Source organism: Cyprinus carpio, chromosome B10 (assembly GCF_018340385.1).
Source record: "Cyprinus carpio isolate SPL01 chromosome B10, ASM1834038v1, whole genome shotgun sequence".
Taxonomy (NCBI): Eukaryota; Metazoa; Chordata; class Actinopteri; order Cypriniformes; family Cyprinidae; genus Cyprinus; species Cyprinus carpio.
In genome coordinates this window covers 11170033-11187884 of record NC_056606.1, presented here as the reverse complement: position 1 = coordinate 11187884, position 17852 = coordinate 11170033, and the positions used below count along the sequence as shown (strand labels likewise).

Genomic DNA, 17852 nt, shown 5'->3' with positions numbered 1-17852 from the left:
GAAGACTACAGAGGGTAGTCCGGACTGCTGAGCGAATCATTGGTACAACCCTCCCTTCGAGAACTGTACTCATCCAGAGTGAGCAAAAGGGCTAGCAAAATCACTCTGGACCCCTCACATCCAGCACACTACCTCTCTGAACTGTTGCCATCTGGTCGACGCTACAGAGCACTGAGCACCAGAATGACCAGACACAGGAACAGTTTCTTCCCTCAAGGCAATCCATCTAATGAACACTTGACAATAACTGTGGAACACACACTATTTATACACTCATACACTTATTTATCTAACACACATACTTAGTCTACACTTCAAATTTGCACATAATATACCTGCATATACAATTATCAATTTGTATATTGTTATTCCTTACTTACTTGTTCTATATATTTTTTTTAATTATTTTATTATCTGTGTTTTTGTTCTGTCACTGTCATTCTGTTGCACTGCGGAAGCTTCTGTCATGAAAACAAATTCCTTGTATGTGAAAACATACCTGGCAATAAAGCTCATTCTGATTCTGATTCTGAGAAGTGAGTGAACGCTCTCTGTGATGGATTGGTTCTGTCAGGCAACATTTGTGTGTGTTCAGATGAGCAGGCAAATAGTTCTATCCTACACAATTATTCGCTAACATAGGTTATTCATCCATTTCAATGAATATTGTACACAATATTATTATTATTATTATTTTGTTAAATAAACAAAATCACTGGTAAATAAAACACACCTTATTATCAATATTTTTTGTTTGAGTATCGATACTTTCGATACTCGCGTCAGTATCAATATATCGATACTTAGGATAAATCCCTACTTTTTAACACCTTTGATTTATTCACAATGACTGGTGATGTATAACTGAATAATGTACAAATATTAACTGAAGCCTGGAATCTTACTTATATAATAGAATGCTCTGTGATGTTCACTCACAAGCCATTTCTGGTCAAATGAAGCACACTTCTGGAGTCCCATTTTGAACATTTTGTATGTCTTTCTAATGAAACACACCTGACTCAACTCATCAGCACATTAGAAGAAAATCAAGCACATGATATGAGTGTCTGAAAAAAGAGACATTCAAAATGTGCAGTTGTAGACGTGCTCCAGGAACAAGGTTGAGAAACGCTGCTTTAGATGAGAATCAGTTTGTACTGTTGAACTTGTCTCAAAAAGGTGTGTGCTGTTCTTATGGAAGTATGAACTGTGAAGTTTTCTTCTCACAGATCCATTGAAAAACTCTACAAAATCAAACAAAAAGCCACCAATAATAAATTAATAAAACAATACTAACGCAAAACCAAAACAAAACACACATATATATAGAAGCATCAATAACAATCCATTCACATTTAATTTGCCGATGCGTTTTATTCATATCGATACTTTAAGTAACTATAGAGTTCACTCTAATCTTCACCTAGTTCACCGGCCACTTATCACTTGTATTTCGGGAGAAATTGATGAATTCACGTGTTGTAAATCTGACTGACAGGACTCTCTGAACTGCAGCGTGAACAAACATGGATGCGCCTATCTCACATTACAGATCACGATCAAGATAATTTAGAAAGGGTTTTAAAGGGCAAAACACTAATTTACACATATTTGTGAATCGGAATATCAGATTGTTCATGACATGGTATGCAAAATTGTGAATATTTTAAATAAAAAATGAAAAACGAAATAAAAGCGATCCATCAGTCACACAGTGTTATTGCGGCCGTGGTTTATCATGTGACAAGCCTGACAGGTCGCCATGGAAACATTAAGGGGAAACATTCTAAAATAACGGTCGCCTTAAAAAAACTCACTCTGGGGGGACCGCTAGAATATTTATAACTCACTGCAGAAAAGGTTAAGAGAAAACACTAATGAAATTTGGTTAGTGGATTTTGCATGTCTGAGCCACTCCCCATGCATACGGGTATAAATAGGCGATAGGTGCATCCACTCATTCAGATTTTTCCTTCGGAGCCAAGTGCATGAATGATTTCTTGTCCACAAAACCTTTCTGATCTGACTGGAAGAAAATAAGCTGTTCCTGGTTGGCGTGGCGTCACAAAAAGAGGTATCCCTGTTGATTCAGTGATTCCCCTGGGTCCTTCAACTAAAATAGCAGTTTCTCATCACAGACGGCTCGCGTCTTTTTAAAGATGCAGTTCTGTCTGTGTTCTCTTGGTTGCGCTCGTTACCTGTCCCTTGTTGATGGACACAATTGTTGTCTTTAGTGTCTGGGCATCCATTATGGTGAAGCTTCGTTGTTGGATGACTCATGCGTCTCTTCAAGGGGAACGGAGTGGCACCCTCTGTCTCTACCAATCCTGGTTTCTCTGTCACGAGCAGAGGACCGCCGGCTGGAGCTCTGGGAGATCTGAGGTTCACAGTGAGAGCTTCTCCGCCAGGCCTGTCCCCACGGACCTTTCACTCCTCCCGCAGTGAATGTCCCATGCGGCTCCCAAGTGATTTCGCTGGCCCGGCTCGTGACGGTCCCAGCATTTTATTCGGTGCGCCACCAGAGGATCAGATGTTGATCGCAGCATCAGGGGATGGGCTATTGTCCTCTGAGGATTAAGATTCATCAGGGCTGCCCCCCTCGGGTGTTGTCGCCACTGCCGAATTTGACCCGGAGTTGATGGCCATGCTTGTCCGGGCAGCCGCGAGTATCGGGCTGAAGGTACACACACTGCCCAGAACTGAGCCCTCACAGCTAGATGATTAGTTTCTTGAGGTGAGGCGCGGCTCACAACCGTTTGCCGCATTGCCGCATTTGACTAGTAGTAATCGCAGGCTTGTTAATTATTCCTGAAATTCTCACTCCAGGCTGAACTTAAAAGTTGTAAGCCCTTTTTGAAGTAATTGAAGTTTTAGGTTTCCTGAACAACATTTACAAACTTGACTGTAGACTACAAGTTAATGTTAGATATTCTGCTCCAACCACTGGTTAATGAGATGATAGAAGTAAGAGAAATAAGTTATGGTAGGAATGTATAGCTAATGTGGGATAATGTGAAGTAATCGTAGGATTTATTCATGCTTTTTTATGCCAGGTTGGAGTTATACACTGATTTTTCTGTCATGGCCTATGGACCTCCTGAATTAGCCTTGGCCACCCAATGTATAAAACTCTAGCTCCGCCACTGGACATCATCACTGAGTATGTTTACATGGACATCAGTAATCTAATTATTTGCCTTATTCTAAAAAGCCAATATTATGATTATGGTGTTTACATGAGTTGCTTTTAGAATATTCCTTTCATGTTCCTGTTTTACATGTTATAGTGCATAGATCGATTAATGGCACACGTCATCACACGACGCCATCAGACGTCCGGAATTTCACGAATATAAACATATAGTTTGTCTTCATTATGATGCCCTATATGAAGTTTTGGGTGTTTCATTTTTAATTTTAAAAAAATAGAGACATAATTATCGCAAATCTCAATAAACACACACTCTGGCACAAACAAAAATAAATAAATAATTATTCTAAACTTTTCTTTAACAACAAAGGAGTTCTTATTGGCTGTTCAGTCTATAGTGACTTCTGTGTCTAGTGATTTTTTTCATCAATCATTTGCTGGTAAAGGGTAAGAGACCCGGCAAGCCAAAGAAACGGGTCCACTGCTGAAATGGGATGAACTATAGGCATATGTGGTCAGTCCTTCTCACTAAAATTAAAATGAAGCCAGTTTTGGAGTTAAAAAGATTTTCCTGGTAATATAACATTTTATTTGATTTTATTTTCTTCCTATGAATGAGTTTGATTTTAAATATAAGACAGTTCTGTTTTGTGTAATAGTTTTTGGTTACTAAATAATTTTCCATTTGTGTTTTTTAAGGTTCTCTTAGGTTTAATGACTGATAAAATGTAGAAAATAATTTTAGAATTATGAATACTAATGTCAAAACAGATTATTTTATTTTATTAAAGTTAGATTATTGCAGAATAACAACAAAACAAAAAGCATTAAAAAACATCAACAGGCAAATTTTCTTCACAAAAGACTTAAAGTCTCATTAACTTTAAACCTTTGAAAAATGCTTACAAACCAAACCTGTGATGAATTGAGAAGTTTGAGAAAGACCATTTTAGATAATGATCAATTATTACAAACACTTTGTATACTGTTGAACTTTAAAACTGTCCAAAATATATGTGATATTCCTATATGGCAGTGTGAGTTGTGAAAACCTCTTTTCACAGATCCACTGAAAATCTCTATTACATTCAACATCATGCCACCTAAATAAAGTAGGCCACCTTGGGTCATGATTCACAATCAGAACACAGTTCTCTCTTCTGTATCCATTTGGCTCTCCAGAGTCCCCTAAACTGAAAGTACAGATCAGCATTAGATGTTCAGTGCTGCTTTCTGTGTGATATGATACTGACTGTGAGAATCATTTATTACATAATACTCAGTTCAGTTCAGTGATTTCTCACCCAGAGGTCAGTGTGCTGCCGTCAACCCATTTCCATCTGCCTTCTGCATCAATGTCAGTCACACCAATATTGAGTATATTACCATCAGACATTTTCATAACTAAATCCTGATCAGGTTAAAAAACCACACATTTATATCATAAACAGACAATAAACACATTTCATCTGACCATCTCTCATTTAGCTGCTAAAAACTATAAATGCACATAAAACTAAAATCTTTCACTCACATGTTCCTCTCTTTTGTTTTTGATGATCATATCTGCTCCTCTCTCTGTACAGTATCTTCCGCTCTCAGTCCAGCTTTTCGTCTCATTGGACATGTAGTATAAACTGGATTGATAGCAGTCCATCCAACTGTTAACACAAGCAGTTCAGCTGTTTTACTCCCATTTACACTCATCAACCCAACACCATCATGCTTGTCTGCTGTATCCAATTAATTTTCTTTCTGTGAATTTACAAGACTTACTGTGAACACAAAAGACAAACAATTTACACTACAGACAAACAATTACCACAAAAAACAAGTCCTTTACCACAAACATTAATCCCTCATTTTTAGCTGTTTTCTGTCATTGGTCAGATTTTTAATCTTTGATATTAGCTGATCTCTGTGACGAAGTGACAAATTTATGAGTCATTATGGAAAGGGACGCTAAGAAAAAGCACGCCATGCTGTTTCTTTCTTCTTCTTTCGGTCAATGGTCTTTTACATGCTTAGTGCATATCACCACCTATTTGATGGATGTGCAATCATTTTTATTTTTTCTGTTTAATCTTTAATCCTTGAGGATTTGAATTATATTGTTTGTTTGATGCTAATTATATATTAAGTCATATCAGATATGTATTTTGATTTAGAATTTAGACATTATAGAAAATGCAGATCCATGTGTGAGATGATAATATAAAATGTAATAATTAAATATATAAAATATAATAAACATTACATTGTCATAGTGTTTTATAATTTATACAGATAACTTTTATATATGCCAATAAAATAAATGTAATAACCATATTATAATAATATAGTACCTTATTTATTACTTATATTAGCGCTTCATCATTAAATCATAACATATATATATATATATATATATATATATATATATATATATATATATATATATATATATATATATATATAATAGGCTATATTACATATTTATATAATTAAATAATGTTGTGTGCTTTCTGTCACACCCACTGAAGGCTCATCAGTAGATCACACGTGCGCTGATAGCGCTAAAGTGAACTAACCCTAGAACATAACCTGCTGCGGAGTGTGTTGTGTTCCTCATCTGTGTTTGTGTGGCCAGTAATTATGCAGAAAGGAACTTCAACTCACTGCAGAAGTACAATCGATCCCAAAATTATATTATGTAATCATAGTATGTAATATACACTCTAAAAAATGCAGGGTTGTTTCAACCCTATTTTTGGGTCAAATATGGACTAACCCATGGGAATTGTTGAGCACCCCTAGAAAAACAGAGAAAATTCTCCATTAATTTCAACCAACCAACCAATCAGTCAATCAATCAATCAGTCAGTCAGTCAGTCAGTCAGTCAGTCAGTCAGTCAGTCAATCAATAAGTAAGATTCAGAACAACTCTGAGTGTTGTATCTCACACTGGGAACCAGCAGGTCATAATACATACAGTTTTACTGTGTGTGTGTGTATATATATATAATTTTATTTTCTATATATATATATATATATATATATATATATATATATATATATATATATATATATATATATATATATATATATATACAGTGCCCTCCATATATATTGGAACAGTAAAGACATAATTGTTCTGTTTGCTGTGGAGTCAAGAAATCTGTAAATATGAATAAAAGATGAATATGAGACAAAACTACAGAATGTCCCATTTTATTATTGTATGATTCAACACAAAGATGTTTTACCAGCTAAGAAGATCAGCACTTTTAGAGTTTCATCTCCCTATCTAATGTAAGCAAAGGTATTGGAACAGTTGCCTCACAGGTCTTTCTAAGTGTTCAGCTGTGTCCTGTTGCATTAATTCTTCAGATATTAAAAGCATGGAATGTGTCTTATCAGTTATATCCATTGCTTCTGCATTCTAAGTCTTGCAATCGACGATGACACACACAATCCAGGATGAAGACGAGGAAGCCGGATCTGAAAGAAAAGCAAGCAATTTGGATGCTAAAATAAAAGAGGAAGTCAATTAGAACTATAGGAAAAACAAAGGGTTTGGCAAAATCATGAGTTTGGAAACTACCGGTGACATCAGCAACCAACAACGCCCTGATCGGCTGAGAAAAACAACAGTAGTTGATGACAAACAAATCATAAAAACTGTGAAAATGAATGCTAAAATACATGTCTGTAAAATCACCAACAACCTCCAGAAAGTTGGGGTGATGCTCTGTCAATCTACAGTCCGCGGGAGAATTTGACACAGAATTACAGAAGCTACACAGCAAGATGCAAACCTCTGATCAGCACCAAAAATAGAAAGCCAGTAGAGTTTTTGGAACTGAGTTGATGGAGCGATGTGACAAAGATTAACCTTTATCTAAGTGATTGGAAAGCAAAAACGTGGAGAAAAAAGGGAACTGCAAATGATACAACCTCATCTGTAAAGCTTGGTGGAGGTGGTGTCATGGCATGGGCATGCGTGGCTGTCTCTAGAACAGGACCTCTTCATTTTAATGATGACTTAATGTATGATGACAGCAGCAGAATGAATTTGCAAGGGTACAAAATCATCTTGGCTACCAATATTCAAGAAAATGCCACCAAATTTATTAGAAAGCACTTCATATTGGATCAGGACAATGACCCAAAACACGCTGCCAGTTCAGTCAAGTAGTTTATCAGGGCAAAGAAATGTAAAGTCTTAGATTGCCCAAATCCATCTCCAGATTTAAATCTGATTCAACATTAATTTCACCAGCTGAAGAGGAGACTAAAGACAGAAATTCCCCAAAACAAGCAACAGTTGGAATTGGCTGCATTAAAGGCTGGGGAAAAGTATTTCAGAGCATAAGACCAAGAGTCAGGTGATGTCTATGGGATGCAGACTCACTGCTCTGATTGCATGCAAGGGATCTGCAACTAAATATTAGCTTTTAATCTTTTACATCTGCCTTAAATTCAACTGTTCCAATACTTATGCTCACATTAAATAGTGAGATGAACTCTAAAAGTGCTGTCCTTTTTATTTGGTAAAACATGTGTCGAAAGACCTAATAATAAAATGTGACATTCTTTAGTTTTGTTGCATATTCATCTTTTAATTATATTTGCAAATGTCTTGATTCCACAGCAGAGAAAGCAATTTTGTCTTTACTGTTCCAATACTTATGGAGGGCACTGTGTATATATATATATATATATATATATATATATATATATATATATATATATATATATATATATATATATATATATATATTCGTTTTGTTATTTTTTATTTTATTTATAGATTTTTTTTAAATAATAATGAGTAGATGTGTGCAATGAAAACAGATGTTTTATATTATATTTAGTTGAATTTAATTATACGGAACACCACAATAAATAAGGGATAATGTACATCCAGCCGGTTGTTCTCGCAGAATAAACCCAGACAGGGTGATCAGGACCCCGACGCGAAGCTTATTACCCGTGTAATAATGCTTATTATACGGCTACTTGCCATAATTAGACACAAAATATTGATGTGAGTTGAAATATTTGAACGCAAAACTTCCGTGAAGACAGCAGTTGCGAGCAAGCGGCAAATTCAAACTAAACGGACATTTAAGGGAAACGGTGCAGGCAAACCATGTATTAAACAACATTTCACCACAAAATAATTAAGGCAATAAAAGAATTAAGGTGAAAATGTTTTAACACCTTACCAGTTTGTTAGATATCTTATAATCCATTACAGCGTACAAAACAATCATAGAAAAATGGCAGCAGCTGTGTTTGTATGAAACGAGAGCGAGTCCATGATACCAGGATGAAAAAACGAAACAATTGTACACCATTTTGAATCAAGTTTTAATATTTTATTAGCTAAACAAACGGAAAGCTTCCACCACTAACAAAAATAGTTCAAACAAGAGTACAGCGCTGACTGCTGTTAGCCGGATGAGCCTGTGTTTTTAGCTTTTACAGGTTGTTATCCAGGGATAACATACCTCGGAATGTCGCGACTGACCAGTGAGAATCAAGTATTCCACAGAACCGTGTAATAACACAGAATAACATTTAATAAAAATAAAACAAAAAAATGCTAACAAAATATCACACAGCAAATTTTCTCTTTTTTAAAAAAGCTTGAGAATGTCCATTTTAAGGTGAACTTTAAGTTCTTTTAAAGTTGAATTTCACTTGAACAACATTATCATAGACCAGGCTTGAGTCGTACATTTTAGAGGAGTTTAGGTTTAATGCCATAATATACTTCTGTGAATAAATACAAACTTTGTGGTTTTTAAGATGTTGTAATTTCATTGTAATCATTGTAATGATTACGTCTAACATACTTGTCTCACAACACTGCTTTAGATGAGAATCAGTTATTGCAGAAGTTTTGTACTGTTGAACTTGTGTCAAAAGGTGTGTGATGTTCCTATGGCAGTATGAACTGTGAAATCCTCTTCTCACAGATCCATTGAAAAGCTCTATTACATGCAACATCAATCCACCCTACTAATTCACAGAACATCTTCTGAGGCACAGCCACAGTCACGGCACAGTTCTCTGTTGTTGCTCCATTTGGCTCTTTTATTTGTGCATTGTATGCCCAGAACCTGAAAGTACGGATCAGAATTAGATGATTAGTGCTGCTTTCTATGTGATATGATACTGACTGTGAGAATCATTTATTTCATAATAATCAGTTCAGTTCAGTGATTTCTCACTCAGAGGTCACATTTCTGCCATCAACCCATTTCCATGTGCCCTCCACATCACTGTCAGTCACACCAATCCAGACAGCAGCACCACCAGACATGTTCTTAACAAATTCCTGATCAGATGAAACAGTTGCACATTTAAATCATAAATAGACATATTTCTTATGACACACCTCCCATTTAGCTGCTAAACACTTATAAAAGCACATAAAAGGTTTTTTTGTTTGTTTGTTTGTTTTTACTCACTCGTTTCTCTGTGTTGTTTATGGTGATCAGATCTGCTCCTGTATCCATACAGTATCTTCTGCTCTCAGTCCAGTTCATCTTCTCTTTGGACATATAGTAAATACTGGATTGATAATAAGTCCATCCATCTGTAAAAAGAACCAGTTCAGCTATTAGCTTTTACACTCACCTTTCTTTAACTTATAACAGATAATATGCCACAACCCACAGACCCAGCCCAAGTCCATTATGCTTTAAAAATAAAAAATAACCACATATACAAAATTCCTTTACCAACTACCAACTTGATCACATTCATCAGATTTTTGTTCTTTATTATTAGCTCATGTCTGTCTTCGGTGAGGTTGGTAATGTTGGTTAGTAGCTGATCTCTCTCTTGTGTGTTTTTTTAATAGATGTGGACACACAGCACTATGACTGCAGTCAGCAGAAGAACACACAGCAGAACCAAACACACCACAGCTGCTCTGGAGCTTCTGCTTCTCACTGAATCACTTCCTGAAAATAACAGACATCATTTATTTCTTCATTTAAAACAGGTTGCATCAATTACATTTAAAAATTGTAGCCTAAAACTGATAACATTGAAATTAAGTGGGATTTATTCAAGTAAAAAATTTTTAATAAATAAATAAAGTTTTTATATTTATATTTTCAACCTAAATATATTAATTTTTACCAACAAATCTATGGGTTAAATCAAGTAATAAATAAAAAAAAACAGCTCTTTAAGGTAAGAATTGCAAGTTACCACTTTTTACAGTGTATAATGAATAAATGTATTAGCAATTAATCTCAGTTACCTGTGTGTTGAGGTGTTTGGGTTTTCTGTGTTTTGTTGTCCAAGTCCTCTTTGTCTTTTCGATATTTCATATCCCTTACAGTCTCAGCAGTCACATAGATATCAACTATCTTCTCTGTTCTGTCTTCTGAGTCAAATATCGATCCTTTATCCATACTATCATTCGCATGCCCAAACATCTTCAGTGCAGTTTGGATGGCTACACCTTTTAACATTGAAGTGTAAATGTGAAGTATTAAACAAAGCTATAAGTCATATCCAAACTAATATCTCTCCTACTTCGTTGTACTCCTGATGTGTCTGTGTAGTTGTGGTAATGGTTCGTGTATTTATGTAAAAAATTACTTGTAACATGAAGGAAGTTAGCAGAAATGTCGCAATTTTTTTTTTTGAGATCGGATTGATTAAATTTTGCGGTTAAAATTTATTTTTACATGTTTAACAATAGCATCACACTTGGAATTTAGCCAGTTCATGAGATCTCATGAGAAGCCTGAAATATAAATTCAGACATGATTATGTTGTGAGGTGAGATGGCATGAAAGAATAAAACACTTTATTTTCTCTCTCTCAGTATATCTCTCAGTATCTGGTGGGAGGGGAGGGGGGAGGGAGCAAATGCTCTTAATTTCTCTTTTATTCAATTGCTCACTGGCATGTGACTCATGGGTTCATTTAAATCAAACAGATATTGACAGTGTCAGTGTCAGACATTCTTCTATATTAGAGAATGGTTCTAACTACCGGCTGTCAAGATCCTTCATCACGGTCGCTTTGTTCTGCGACTTCAGAAAAGCCAAACTCAGCAGGCAAGCGTGCTAAAACTATTATGTTGCTAAACTGTCAGACAACTTTCCCTCCTCTCTGTCGTTTACGTTCTCTTCGTCTCTCCGTGCAATTTCACCCACCTGAGGTTTTAATTGTCGGAGCTACTGAAGCGATGTGACAGAAGTCATTTTGTGGTCCATTATGTTTGTATGCAAAAGACACGTCCAACAATTAGCATGTCACTGAAAAGCATTGTTCCATACTTCCCAGTCGTTAAAGGTTATTTTCCTAAAAAAATGCACTCTTTGCTTCAGTCATCAGCTTCATATGGGTTATATGTCTCTTAAGGAGATACAGTGAAAATATTTATTTATTTATTTATAAAGAAAACGTATCTGTATGTCTTTAAACAAGGTGCATATAACTAAGTTTTTGGTCTGTTTAGTGCATAAAATTTCAGCTGTATAAACATTATAAACAAATTATAATGTACCTTAAATGTACCTTAAATGTGCTGAAACAAATACAGTTTGCAGGATGTAATAAAAGGCTTCAAAAAGTGTGAAGTTGTTTTAGGAACATACAAAGGTATCAGAAATGGAGTTTACTCTTTTCTCTAGTACAAACCACAAACTAGAGGAAGCCGATCTTAGCACTATCAACAGCATAACAGACTCTCTGTTCTCATTTTCTCATATTTATGATGGGCAAAATGAACTTAAGAGGATTTCTGTGCTTCTGTATTGTCACACTCCACCATTCAGTGGAAAAAAAGCAACAAATATGTTGAGTCTAAGAGCTTATATAGTCCAAATTATACATTCAGTGTCCTTTCCCACAGTTTTTCACTGTCAGTCAATCTTAAACGCTGTCTGTACAGAGAGGAAATTTAAAATGGCCCCTGCTTATTTTCCAACAATTTGATTGGCTGCTACCCTGGAGCATGTATCAGGTCTTTGTCTGGGTTGACAAGAAGTCAGGCATGAAGGATATGACATCGTAATGAGTCACCGTTATCGCGGCCATTAGAAGGCCCGCACGTCGAAGTTTGAGTGACTGCTGTAGGAAGGCAGATGCTAACGGCCCGCGTGGATCCATCAAGTGCCTGCCATTGTTCATCCGCATTAGAGGGGCAGCTTTCTAATGGTAATTGAGTTTGTTTCGTTTGGCGAAAGCAGTAAAAATGTCACCGGCTCCGCTGATGAGGGTCCTTGATTAGGCCTCAGCTTTATTTCCCATTCTTTTTACACAACCGGAGAGACCGCTCCACATAAATGATGAGACAGGCTCTCTTCAGCAGGGCCCCGAGAGGGAGTCTCGCAGTCCCAGCGGGTCCCCCACACACTCATAATGTGGGAGCTTTATGCTGATGTGAAATGCCAAAGGTGCAGGCATCCATCCATCATCGTTATGGCTGTGGCTTCTGTTTGGACTCAATACAGAAAACACATTTTATTCCCTATATTAATTATTTTGAACTCTCATTACAGCTTTAGTTTACTTTCTCTAGGTGCATCTTGATTAGTGTTGCTTCGAACAGATTCTTCAGCTCACGTTCCTCTGATAACACGGTGCTTTTTACTAGTGAATGTTAACAGATTTCATAACCTTTTCCCCAACATTAGTGGCTAATTATTTAACCCAGGCTTTACCTAAATTCACTCTACTCCAAAAACGCACCTATACATATCAACACAATCACATGACAATTCAAAAATATTACACATTTTCAAAAATTTGATTCACATTTATAAAAACACACTCACATTTGCACATTCACATAAAATACACACACACCATATAAAATTATAATACATCATCTATGGTTGGGGAGGACCTTCATGTTTTTATTTATTTATTTAAAATCTTAATTTTTCATACGATTCACACATAAATTAAAATTAAATGACGTTTTCCTGTGAGATCAGGTTGAACAAATAATTAGTTTAATCAGCAATAAAACAGCCAAAAACTGTTATTCCTTCCCATAGAATTTATGATTACGAGTTAAATAATGAAGGAAATTGGATGGAAATGAAATTTTCATACGGCTCCTTGCTAAATACTATGTTACTACCTCAAAACCGCTTATACCGTAAAGCATGAATTGTAAATGAATACATTTTAACGTTTCTAGCACATATCCAGCTCCATGTGTATGTTTTTTCTGGCACAGTAAACTTGCTCGGTAGCTCACCTGGTACACTTGCATTTGAAATGCTAAACTCATAGGAATGAGTGACGTAAAACACAAGTAAAAAGTAAACAAAGCTGTGTATAAACATGGTTAAAATAGCATGGAAATATGCTTTTATCTCACATTTTCTTTCTTTAAGACTATTGGCGGTGTTTACTGTATAAAGGTATTCTATTTTTGAATGAAAAAAGAGCATTAACTTTCTGGCACCACTCAGTTTACTAACTGCTGAGATATGGTTATGAACCAGCGTAATAAAATATTGGCATAGTTTTATCTGTTTCAAAGAATTTTGAAAGCGCTTTTTAGCGCCATTCACTAGACGTTTTGTGCAAAACATGCAAGAAGCAACATATTTTTGTTACCACAGGCACTTTTTTTATGAGCCTAGGCTGTAATTATCTGTCAAAAGTCTTCTTCAATAAACCAGCATTTAGAGAAAAATAATGGAAGGATACTGTACATAATGGCGGAGGATGTGACACAAGCCACATCCTGCTGGAATTCACATCTTATAGCAATAAACATTTGTTCTGTGAATGGTAAACTCTTTGCATTTCATAGGAGTATAAGCATTGAAGAGAGCTGATCTGATCTGTTAAAGAAAACCAGTTAAAGCTTACAGTAAACTGATAAACGAAAAGGTCACTGTGTGTTCCTGCTGAAGAATATTGAGGGGCTGATTTGTAGCAGTGAACTTTTTGCTACGAATTGAAATCATTAATACTTGTTCATAAATGTCAGATCAATAATAATACTCAAACCAATAACATGATGTTGTTGTTAATGAGTTAAAAGCAATTTACTATATGAGCTCCTTTATTATGAGTTGTGTTATTATGGGATGCTTAGCTTCATCTTAAATGTGAGATAAACAAACATTATATTTCACAAAGGTGCAATAAGGTGTTCCAGTAATGTCCATACTGGGGTTACTGCCCCAGAGACACAGAGCATCATTTAAGCATATTGATGTATAAGTCTTTTATTCCAATAATTCCAGTGTAGGACATAAAGTGAAGCCTCACTGGACTGCTTGACTCAGTGCTGCTGCTCTAGCCGAACTTCATTAGAGGCACATAGTTGAAAGCAATATCAGATGTCAGCGAAACAGCAGTGCCCCATAGACTACAGTAACTGAAACTAAAAAGAGCAAATCAAGTGTTAGATTGAGTCTCATCTGCTTTAAACTATTAAAAGTCCCCCAGTGGTGCCTGCAGACACCCACCCTCACACGAAAACACAGTACGCCAGCATTTCCAGCCCTTCTACTGTAATGTACCTGCGCTTGTACACAAGAGAAAAGTTTTTGCCAGGCCTGATGCTATTTTATGCATTTCGGAAGAATATTAAAGTCCGCAAACCTATAAAACAGAACAAATGAAAATGTGAAATTATATAGTGACCAAATAATGTTAAAAACAAGCAAAACTTTATTATATTTCACTTTATCAGATGCATCCTGGGATGATGTTTAAACCATAAAGAATTTCTGTGTATTCTAGGAACAACAAAAACAGTTGGCTGCATTTTCCCTCACCATAAAGACTTTTCCTGACAACATAGGCTTGTGTAGATTTTATTAATTTGTTTGTTTTTAATATATAACAGTAACATTGTGTAATATTATTACAATTTAAAAGAACTGTTTTCTATTTTAATGTATATTAAAATGTAATTTATTCATGTGATGGCAAAGCTGAATTTTCAAAAGTCATTATTTAAATGTCACATGATCTTTCAGAAATCTTATTAGCTTATTGGCTATCTAATTAGCAAATTAGTCAAAATAAGAGATTAATTTCAAATTATTATTGTTATTTTCACACATACATGTAGAATAATAGTGGTGGAAAACACATAATACATTTTAATATGCTGATTTGATGCTCAAGAAACTATTATTATTAACTACTATTATTAATATTATTATTATTATCAGATTATCATTATTTTTCTTTGGTAACAGTTAGTCTGTTAATATTTGTATGTAAACTGTGATAAATTTTTCTAGGATTTTTATGTTTCTTAGAATATATACTGTATAGCTGTGAAATTTTTATTTCTGCAATTAATATTGATGACTATTGTCATTTCATTTTTAATTATTTCAATATTTTTTTCACTTACATGATGTGGTCTGGTTCTTCCAAACTGATCTGAAATTTTAAGTCAAATATTAATTTGTAAGTGCAGATCAATATTTGCAATTACATTGTATTGAGAGGATTGATCGTCACATAAAAATATTGAAATTAAATGTTACTACTACAGTATATTACTTAAATTAAAAATAATTTAAAAATAAATAAATGAAAAGAATGTGTCAAATGTATACACTTTAAGTGAAAGAAATGATCCAAACAGGAAAGCAAATAGAGTAATGAAAGAGAATGAGAAACATTATCTGGAGTTATTTCTCCTAAATAAAACCAGCGATAAATGTGAAATGTATTATGATGGGTTATAACAGCATGATAGCTGTAAGTTTATTTAAAATATACTTGCTATATTGATTCTACACAAATTTGCCATTGTGGTTGTTTACGAATTAGGTGTGATTGTTTCAGTTTTTATGACCGACAGCCATAATAAATGTATAGAAAATAGAGAATTATCATTGTATTTGTAAGTGATCACTGATTGTGTTGTGGGTGATATAGGTCAGTCTGGTCATAAGGAAGTGTTTGGCAGGTTATGCAGATAATCACACACACACACAGACTGGCCTGAAAACTCAGTCAGCATTACTGTGATTAATGTTGTATCTGAAAATGACAGAGGAAGTCCTGAATAATGCACAATCCGAGGGGTCCGTTTTTGCTTGCAGCGACACTGCGTGTGGTTAAAGTATGACTAGAGAGATGTTTCTGCTGACCTCGATTCCATCTCCATGAACAAATCCCAGGTGTCTTTGTGCTGTCAGACGCACTCTAAATTGCTTTATCAAGTGGCCCCTCATGTATTTATGAATGCTGTGTGTGGATTGGGTGCTGTGAACGAGGGCCTGTGCTTCTGTGTGGTAAATGAATAATAGACGGAGTGGAAGGGAAATATGGATGAGTTATACAAGCAGGCCTTGGGGTGGATGAGGGTGGATAAACTTCCCCTTCATCCCTCTTCTGACAAACCACCCTGGAGAGTCACCAAAATATGCTGATTTGTTCAAACACCATGATTTCTTATTGAGAAAGGCATGTGAAAGTGAAAAGCTGTGCTAACATCCACGGTAGGTGAAAGTCTAAAAGACGTTTCTTAGAAACACCTCCCTACTGTGATGGACCATCTCCTCTTGCTCTTTCTCTCTCTGTCTCTGTCTTTCCCTTTGAGGGTTTTGCACTATCCTCATTGCAGAAATGCTGACACGCAGTCGCACGGCTGCTCTATCGGCATTGATTTCACTGGTCACTGATGAAGAGCCTACCATCAGGAGTCGTCAAACTTCAAAACTGATCTGTGACAGTGAAAAGAAATAAAAGTAGACTGAAAATGAGAGGTCAGGTCTTGTTATGAAATATTGACAGTCTGACATTTGCTCTGTATGGTCTGTGTTTTCATTCTGTCTTCTGTTCCTCTTTAGATCCAGAAATATGAATACGCCACACTTCCTCTTTTCTATTGCTCACATTCAGTGTGGACCAACTTGTATTTCTTTTAATATTTATAAAACCAGTCTTGAAGGAACAGCTCACCCAAAATAAAAAACTCTGTTATCATTTATTCATCCTCATGTCTTTCATAACCTTTTCAAAGGGAGCAATTTACTGTGGCTATATTATATTATATTATATTATATTATATTATATTATATTATATTACATTACATTACATTACATTACATTACATTACATTATTATGTTATGTCATGTCATGTCGCGTCACGTCACGTTACCCTGAACCACAAAACCAGTCACAAGGGTCCTTTTTTTTCCTTTTTTTTTTTTAATTGATATTTATACATCATCTGACTAAATATTGTTTTCATTGCCATTGATGAATGGTTTGTAAGGATATGACAACATTCGGTCGAGATACAACTATTTAAAAATTTGGAATCTGAGGGTGCAAAAACATTTTTTTTAAATATATTATATTATAGTGATGAATATAAAATTATAATAAATAAATATAATAATATTATATTAATAAAATAAAATTATAAAAATAAAATATTGTATAGTATACAAATAAAGAATAATATATGAGAATATATGTATACTTTTCTTATTGTTTATTATTCAAAATTATAATATATTATAGTATAATATCATGTAATATTATATAAAATCATGTTAAATGTGTTACATATTGTGGCAGGAGAGAAGCGCACACAGTAGTAATCCAATAGAAAGTCTTTAATTTCAACATAAACAGGGGAACCAGGAGAAAGGAATACCACAGACATCGAAGCTCAAACTAATACAGCACAACGGAAGCCAGGAGAACACAAGGCTTAAATTAACCGAGACT

General features: G+C 35.1%; 1 protein-coding gene and 1 pseudogene across 5 annotated transcripts in view; one reads left to right on the top strand and one right to left on the bottom strand.

Annotated features, from left to right (window-relative positions):
* LOC122138691 (cell adhesion molecule 2-like) overlaps positions 1-17852 on the top strand; it is a 405589-nt gene that overhangs the window by 290034 nt on the left and 97703 nt on the right. The gene's annotated exons all lie outside the window — the stretch shown is intronic.
* On the bottom strand, positions 8829-10722 carry LOC109051367 (annotated as a pseudogene).